Source organism: Penaeus vannamei, chromosome 24, assembly GCF_042767895.1.
Source record: "Penaeus vannamei isolate JL-2024 chromosome 24, ASM4276789v1, whole genome shotgun sequence".
NCBI lineage: Eukaryota > Metazoa > Arthropoda > Malacostraca > Decapoda > Penaeidae > Penaeus > Penaeus vannamei.
In genome coordinates, this window is record NC_091572.1 from 2,120,108 (window position 1) to 2,129,548 (window position 9,441).

General features: G+C 39.0%; 1 long non-coding RNA gene across 1 annotated transcript; it reads right to left on the reverse strand.

Annotated features, from left to right (window-relative positions):
- Positions 1-414: 414 nt before the first annotated feature.
- Positions 415-8,467, reverse strand: LOC113824011 (uncharacterized). The gene is made up of 5 exons (XR_003477467.2): positions 8,239-8,467; positions 5,172-5,373; positions 4,989-5,060; positions 919-1,072; positions 415-758 (listed from the first exon to the last, which is right to left on the reverse strand). It is a non-coding gene; the product is annotated as an uncharacterized lncRNA (long non-coding RNA).
- Positions 8,468-9,441: the final 974 nt, after the last annotated feature.

Sequence of the window (9,441 nt, forward strand, 5' to 3'; positions counted from 1 at the left end):
TATATATATATATATATATATATATATATATATATATATATATATATATACATATATATGTATGTATGTGTGTGTGTGTGTTTGTGTGTTTGTGTTTGTGTTTGTGTTTGTGTGTTTGTGTTTGTGTGTTTGTGTGTTTGTGTGTTTGTGTGTGTGTGTGTGTGTGTGTGTGTGTGTGTGTGTGTGTGTGTGTGTGTGTGTGTGTGTGTGTGTGTGTGTGTGTGTGTGTGTGTGTGTGTGTGTACGTGTGGTGTGTGTGTGTGTGAGAAAAGTTCCAGTACTGATGTTACAAAAGATTTCTTACAATCTCAAACTTCACACTAAGAGTTTTCCCCTTCAAAGTAATCACCCTGGAGTCTAATGCACTTTCTCCATCCTTCTCTGTGTGTTTGTGTGTGTTACGAAAACCCACAATGCACAAACTAGATTTATTGAAATATATTAGACAACACTTCCAGAATCCTCCTCGTCTTAATCCAGCCATCTGAAGGGGAAGGGGAGAGGAGGGAGTAAAGAGTCAGAAAGGAGTGGGAAAAGAAGTCCTGGACTTCATCTCCCATGTCCGTGGTGTCCCGCCGGGAACTATGATGAGCTTGGATGTCAACTCCCTGTTCACCAGTCCCAGTTGACGTCCTTGCTTTCCTTCAGAGGAAGCTTACTGCCGAGGATCCTCCACTCCACTCCATGTGGAGAGAGGTATTGCAAAGTTTCATCAAAACCTGGCCTCAGGTTGATGACGGAGACACATGATAGCCAATCTGTCAAAGATGAGAGGAAATCTTAGAAAATTTGCGATGTTTATTCTTGCTGTTTTATGCCCACAATATGAATAGATCACATATTAAGAATCAATGCCTATTCAAAATCCAATGAATTTCTTTATTATTTTGTGATTTTTGTGAACAGAAATTAACATACCTTAATCCCAAATGCGGTTAAGAAATATTGGTTTAACTGAAATCACAAAGTCATCTTCCTCCACCAATGTGTCCAGGGAAATACAGCAAATACAGCATCACTTCACTGCAGACTTCAACTTCTGTGGCATCTTGGTAGCCCTGAATCATGTACTCTGGAAATTAGGTAAGCCAGTTACAGGTTACAAATAAATGAAATATCATACTGCTTAAATGGTAATGGTTAATGGTTGAAACAAATAAATGCCCTAAATATTAACGGTCATATAGCGCTACGGTAAATTATTGTGTCCAAAAAGGGTAAAAATAAGTTAACCATTAGAATAAAATGTATAAGAAGTCAAAGGTTATACAGTGTTACAGGAAAGTTTGATACAGAGAATGGTAAAGAGGGGGGCAAATGAGGTAAATTGGAGATTAGTAAAGGAAAGGGTTAAGGGTATTGAGTGATTGGATGAAACGGAGTGTAACTATGGCTGAGAAAGCAATAAAAACATTGTCTATGGGAAGCTGGCCAAAGAACTATTATGAAACAATCAATGTGTAATACGCAAAGAGATGGCTGTTGGAGATGTAGCAGGAATGAGATAAGGGGGCTGGAGAAGGTGGTAACATCAGCAAGAATGTCATGACAGGAGGGATCTGGGGAAGGACACTGTTGTGACAGAAGGGATTCATGTGAGCATCCAGGTGGGAGATGCAAGGATAATGGGGAACGAAGAAGGAACAGTGCACATGGAGGAGAGGACTGGGTGGGTTGGGAAAGAGTGGGAGGAAGAGGGGTAGGGTAAATTTGAGGGGATGTATATTGGTAAATACTTTAAATGTAAAGGGATTGGAGGATGGATGAGGGAGTGCAACATTCTCCTGGGTCATGTTTAGGAATTTTTTAATGTCTTCAAGAGGTTCTAGAGGGGAGGAGGTAGGGGAGGTCTAAGAAACAAATGTTCTCTTGTAAGGAGGAAAAGAGGGGATAGATGTTCGAAGAGCAAAGAAAGAGGAGGGTGTAGGAGAGGATGTGGTAGGAGAAGATGGAGTGGAATGTTTATATTGTCTGGTGCGACAGGTAAAGTGAGAAGGAAGGGGGAAGAGGTTAGGTATCGGAGAAGTGGTTGAGATTGGAGTATCTGTATTTACACTGGAAAAGGAATTTGACTGGAGGAGAGGTGGAGTAAAGGTAGGATGGTTCAAGGTAAAGGGTATAGGTATAGAGAGAAAAACCTTAACGTCCTGCCTAGCCTCATGTAGAGTGAGGCATAGTTTGAATCTGAGAACTGCTACTTCACACTGGCACATGTATGTGACTGAACAGGGCAATTGGAATGGTCACGACCAGGTTGGGCACATAGGGGGCAGTGAGCTGTGGAGTGTCCAAAATGCCAACATTTCTGATATTAACGAGGAAAGGGTCAATATGGTCAGGCATGGTAGTACAAACCACCAATATAAACTTCATGGGGGAGGTCATGTCAACATAAGCTAATCTTGGCATGGGACTTATGCTGTCCTCTGGGAGGAAAGTGTAGCCATGTACTGTTATTGCATCATAATCAGCAAGGCAGGTAAATAGGTCATTTCCACAGTCTAACCAGTTCTTGTTGTAGATAGGGCAAGTAGTCAGGTCCAGAACAAGTATTAAGAGAGGGGTGAGGTTCGGCATGGATGGGTTTGCCAATAAGGTCAGTTAGGGTAGATAGTGCACGAGATTGGGATTCAGATGTAACTAAGACAAGGCATGAACAATTACAGGAACTTCAAAAGGTAACCTTGCTTACTTGTTTTTGGAGACTGTTGAAAGAGAAGGGTATTCTCAGAGTAGGGGGCTGTGGGGGAATCACAAAAAATTAATACCACTTGGCTGGGCCAAAGAGAGTACTCAAAAGGTTTGCAGACAAAGAGGCAGTAGGACGAGGGTGGGAGGAAGAAGGGGTGGTCTGGAGTGGAGCAGTTCTGTGGGGGGAAGAACAATAAGGATGAAAAGTAGTAATAAGGGAAGAGGGGGTAAACATTGAAGAAGACTGCACAAGGAGATGGAGGGGAGAATGTTAGGAGAGAGGATGGGGTGCATTCTGGAGGTTGAGTAATAACCTGGGCGGGTGGTTTTGAAAGGATTTGTCAGTAAACGGTGAGGAAGGGATATTAGTATCAGTGGTCAGAGCAATGGTCAAAGGAGGGGCAGGGATCAGAAAACCATCAAAATTGTTGCTCAAAGGGATCAGCTGTCAATTGCATTGTCCATCATATGATGCCATCTGCGGCTGATGGGTTAAGAATGGGACCTAAGAAGGGAGATGAAGAAGATGCAGACAAGAAAAGGGGAGAAGAAAAGACCATGCAAAGTTAGTTGAGACGAGGGCTGATGGCCAAGGTTGGGGTGATCACCTACATTGGGCTCCAGTCTCCGTCTCCTAAGCCCCCTTACAACAACAACAAGCAAGGTATTGGAAGGGCAGTGTTTGGCTGGGTAGCCAATATTTCTCATATTGACGAGGAAGGGTTTCAATATGGTCAGACAGGGCACGACACCACCAATGTAAACTTCATGGGGGAGGTCATGTCTCTGGAAGTTGTTCTTGGCAATATTGCTGTAAGACTTAAGTCGCCCTTTGGAAGGAATAGTGTAGCACAGTACTGCCATTGCATCATAGTCAACAAGGCAGGTAAGCAGTTTGTTTTCACAGTCTGACCAGTACTTATCGTATTATAGGACAATCAGTCGGGGAGACGGAAAAAGTTCCAGTATAATTATTAAAAGAGGCGAATGAAGTTCGAGTAATGACCTGGGTGGGTGGTTCGGAATGTTCAGCTGTTAGTAAACATTGAAGAGGGAGTATTAGTATCCGTGGTCAGAGCCATGGTCAAAGGAGAATCAGTGGTTTGAAAACCAAAGAAATCAAATTTAGAAAGGTTAGTTGATGAAGTGGCAAACCTTAATGCCCTTAATATGGGTAAAACATTTTCATTATTGGCCAAGGTGAGCCTGAAATAAGTGGGAAAAAGAAACAGTCTACCCCTCAGGGTCCCCATAAGGGGTAAGGGCTAGTTGATCAACCAAGGGAATACCATAGTCATGGCTCCCTGAGGCAGTTCATGACTGACACAAAGCCAGCCTTTCATCCTTTCAGCACAGCTCTTATACCTTAGGATATGGACAGAAGTCGATGAGGGAGAGAAGGAAAAGGAAAGGGGGAGAAGAAAAGACCATGCAAAACTAGTTGAGGTGAGGGCTGAGGCCCTGAGGTAGGGATAATCTTTCTTGGGCCTCATTCTCTGTCTCCTAAGCCCCCCACGACAGCAACAAACAACAAATTGGGGGATTGCTTAATGGACAATTACAAAATTTTATCTATTCAAATGTAAAAGTATGGCCTATTTACTCTAGCTATACATCTGCATAAATGAAAAAAAAAAGACAAAGTGAAACAAAATGCCCAAAGTGGTGATAACTTCTCCTCATGGATCCATCACACAAATTCCTTTCTCATAATGTGTGTGGTATTGAACCCATTCATGCCAGCTAAGAAAACATCATTTCATTTACTGGCAAACAATCCCCCATGTCGGTGTGACATTTTTGCATCATGCTTGCTCAAGCCTACTCCAAGTTGTGCACACTAAAATAGTATGCCCTTTTTCGGCCTATGTTGCTGAGGAGAAATAGCCCCTAAGAAGTAGACTTAAAGTCTATTACTAGTTTCATTACCTAAAATACTGTTTATGCTACAGTGAAGAGCATGGAAAGCTCCACAAGCACCCTGAACTAATGCTTTGTATAGCACAGGAGGCTACTGTTAAGATTAAGGCCCTCTTTATAGCTGGACTAAAAAATATTCCTCACTCACATTAGAACCACCAAACAAAATGTTGAATCTTTTAAACATTACATTACAATAGCTTGGTCTTTGGATTTATCTTCAAAAATAGCTGTTCAAGTACTTAACAACTAAATCTATCTGTTTATCTATTTGTCTATCTATCTATCTATCTATCTATCTATCTATCTATACACACACACACACACATACATATATATACATATACACACATCAATAAACAGATGAATATACTTACAGAGGATCAGGCATATGTTCGTTTCCATTACAAACTTCTGCTTTGCCCACCCCCATCCAGAAGGCTGAGTATCTGTAATTAAGGAGTTGATGAGGATACAAAATATATAGGTATTTACTTTCTGTCCAATATGCCATAAAATAAAAAGGTGTTAAATATATGACTTTGTTAAACTCTACTCACATCAATGGCTCTATGTCATAGTTGTCTCATATCCTCTGGCACTTATATAAGCCCAACAAACATCCTGGTAATTTTGAGCTTGACACTAGTTCTTTGTTTGACGGTAAGCCTCCAGGGTGAATCATCCTTGTATATACTGTTTCGCAACCAATGCAGCTTATGCACACCCATCTTCATGTACTGCCTCGAATTCTGCGAAACCCTGAAAAAATACAAGAACATGAAACTACCCTTGCTTATGATTGGCTTCTCATTTTTCGGGTGGTTTTGATTAGGTATTGTTTGTAAATATCCTGTAAATGCTTTTCATTCTCAGGTAGATGGCTCTTTTCCTAACAAGTACACATAACTGAGAGCATAAATGCATAATACGCATAACTCCTTCCATTTCCTGCAAAAATCTTTTACATGAAGTGTTCATTGTGACAAAAGTAGAAAAGACATGTATGAGAATTAATATCATCACAATTCAGATGTATTTGACTGTTTTTGAATATATCAGAAATACATTTGAAACAATCCTTGTATTGTGAAGATGTGCATTCTCATTCATACCTTTTCTTTATACTGTAAATACATAAATATAAATATATGCATATCTACATATCTACATGGAAATTTCAATTATAATTGTGCATGGAAACTTTCCGATTGTTTTTGGAAACACTGATGAAAGAGAAGGATATTCTCAAAGTAAGGGGCTGTGGGGGGAATCACAAAGAATCGATCCTACCTGGCCAAAGGGAGTATTCAAAATGTTTCAAGAGGTGGAAGCTGTAGAAGGATGAGGGCGGGAGGAAGATGGGGTGGTATGGAGTGAAGTAGTTCTGTCAGGGGGAGGACAATTAAGGGAAGAGGGAGTAGACAATGAAGAAGACTGTGCAGTAGATGAAGTGGTTAATGTTTGGAGAGAGGAAGGGGTGCATTCTGAAGGTTGAATAATGACCTGGGTGGGTGGTTCGGAATGGATAGAGTTGTCAGTCGACGTCGAGGAAGGAGTATTAGTATCAGTGGTCGGAGCCATGGTCAAAGAAGGGGTAGGTGTCAGAAAACCAATGGAATCAAATTCAGATAGGCTAGTTGATGAAGAGGCAAGCCTTAATGCCCTTAATAAGGGTAAAGAATCTTCATTACTGGTTACGGTGAGCCTCAATAAAATGGGGGAAAAGGAACAGTCTACCCCTTAGGGTCTCCATAAGGGGTAAGGGCAAGGCCAATAACCAAGGGAATACCATGCCCATAGCTCCCAGAGACCATTCATGACTGACACAAAGCCAACCTTTCATACTTTAAACACATCTCTCACACCTCAGGAAGTGTACAGAAGGGGGATGAAGAAGATACGGAACACCAAAGGGAGAAAAGAAAAGACCATGAAAAATTATTTGAGGCAAGGAGTTAAGCCCAAGGTAAAGGCAATCCCCGACACTGGGCCTCAGCCTCCATCTCCTAAACCCCTCCACGACAACAACAACCTAGGAGTTGAGGGGGATCAGACAGTATATTTTTCATATTTTACCTTGCAATCTCCCCGGTACTGTTCATACCCTCCCCTGTTATCTGGGCCAAGACTATTGCTAATAGGGGGATTTCTGCACAACAATTTTTATACATTTGGAAAGTAGAGAGTGAGGAGTCCATCAATCCCCCACTCTGCCAAGTATGGGCTTTTTCTTGAGTGTGCACAAGCAAAATTTCAAGTGTGCAATTGTCCATTTGAAATTTTGTGTGCACTTCAAGTGTGATGACATCCTGTTCTGCTTTGTTTTTATCTCAAAACTGTTTGACATTATTCAGTTTCATTTATAATTCCTCTTTATGTTGCTATATTTCATGTTCTAATCATTCCTTAGAATTATAATACAGAAACCCTAGTGCTAAGACCATTTTACACAACATCTATGATGACCATGCCCTTTTTTCAAGTGTGTACTGTCAAAAAAGGAAAATTATTTTGAGTGTGCACTTGCCCAACTCTGCAGACTAATACCAAAACCGATCCATTATGCAGAACTACTTTTTAAAATTACCCCAAAACAGTTTTACATGCTTCACATTACAGCACAGGCAAACCTAATCTATCCACATTTCAGTATGATAGAGTTTGCAGTTTCACTGTGCCATTATGTTGCGCTCAGAATTCCCCGTCTTGGTCATCAGGACCAGCAGGACACCAAGGCTGCGCTCAGAACCTCCGCTGCCTCCGCTGCCTAGAATGCAACTAGCTTGAAAGAAACATTCACTAATTTATGATACCGGTGTCTTTATTTTACATGCTGCATAGGTTTTGTAACTCCTATGATGCATATTTAATCTATCTGCACCTGACAAACACAAAGATATTCTTTGAAAACACCAATATAGGGCCATAAAATTACCCCCATCAATATCTTGTGGTTGCCTGCAACTGTCATCGTTTACATACAAATGCTTTTGTAATATCTCTCCTGCTCCCCCAGCAGTGAAAGAGGATGAGATGGACAACTTGTCCAGGACGAGAAGGTAGAGGTTCCTAGATAATCTTATCCAACTTGTCTGGACGAGGAGTTCCGAAGCAGCATTAGTCTGAATGGATTTGCATGGCATGACATTTCTAAACCCAGACTCTTGGCTTCCCTCCATCAAATCCTGTCCATCCCCATGAATCTGCCCTCATTTATTTGCACTGTGGGCCATTGGTGCTAAACTTGCAGCCAGAATCGATGGTGGCATTATCACTGACATCTACCCGGAAATGGCGCCTTGTGATAATAGTGATTATAATTATAATACGTAAGTAGCGACCATGATTTTGTCACCTATGGGAGTGTCGAGTTTATTGCGTCGTTTTCTAATCATGCAATTCCACTATAAAACAATCAGTCAGGAGCGAGGAAAGATTGTTTTAAATGGGTGCCAACTCGACCTGAGCTGAAGATAACGCAACTGCAAAAATTACAAGCAATTACATCTTTTCGTCGCTATAGGAGTGAGATTGACTGGTTATCGAGAAAAATCACTCGTGAAAACAGATACGAGCGTCAGCGATGAGAAATAATGAAAATTTTGATATCCTAATCATATTTACCGACTGCAAAAGCACAGACACCCTTTTCTTCTTCTTCTTCTTTCTTCTATTATAGGGTTTTAGACTTTTGAGTAGTCTATATTCCCTGGATCCTTTTTCTTTTCTATTCTTTCTTTTATATGATCTCCGTTAATCTGGTTTATCTTAGGAAGATTTTGGTATGTCTGAGGGACACCCTTTTCCTCGAGCAGACTTCCCGCCGCCAATGTTTATATTGTGAAGCAACGTCTGCCTCTGCCGACGCCAACGGCACGAAGATCCACTCTTACCTCACCACAATTATATATTATTTCCATACCATTTCGAGATCTTCTGCGTCAGTAAAAAGAAATACATGCTAAAGAAACACATTGAAATAAAAACACAATTCTAACACCCTAACATGTATATTTTCCTTGTAGTTTATTCTGGGTGGGCGTGTGGGCGCGATCAGGGATAATTGCCGCAATATTTTGAACACAGGACTTGATTTACTTATTTCTAAACATGTCATAAATAGTAAACTCAGCTTTCTTTGAGACACGCACACTTATCAGCCAATTGTTAACAGTCGTGTATGCAATTTTAATATATTTTGTTACAAAGCAAGTATATAATTGAAACTATATAATAATAATGATAATAATGATAGCAATAGCAACAACAATTATGATAATAATAATAATAATAATGATAATAATAATAATAATAATAATAATAATAATAATAATAATAATAATAATAATAATAGTAATAATAATAATAATAATTATTATTATTATTATAACAATAATGATAATGATAATAATTATAATAATAATAATAATAATAATAATAATAATAATAATAATGATAATGATAATGATAATGATAATGATAATGATAATGATAATGATAATGAAAATGATAATGATAATAATAATAATAATAATAATAATAATAATAATAAAGATAACAACAATGATAATTATAATGATAAAGGTAATAATAATAAATTATTATTATCATTACTATTATCATTACTCTTATTATCATCATCATTATATTACAATCATTATCATTTTATAGTAATCACGAAAATCATAATAAAAACAATAATTTCAACAAAAATAATATCAATAACAATAATCATAATAATAAAATAATAAGAACAACAGTAATAATAACAACAATAATAAAAATAATAAATCAGTAAAAAATACAGAAATAAATAACCCACGGGTA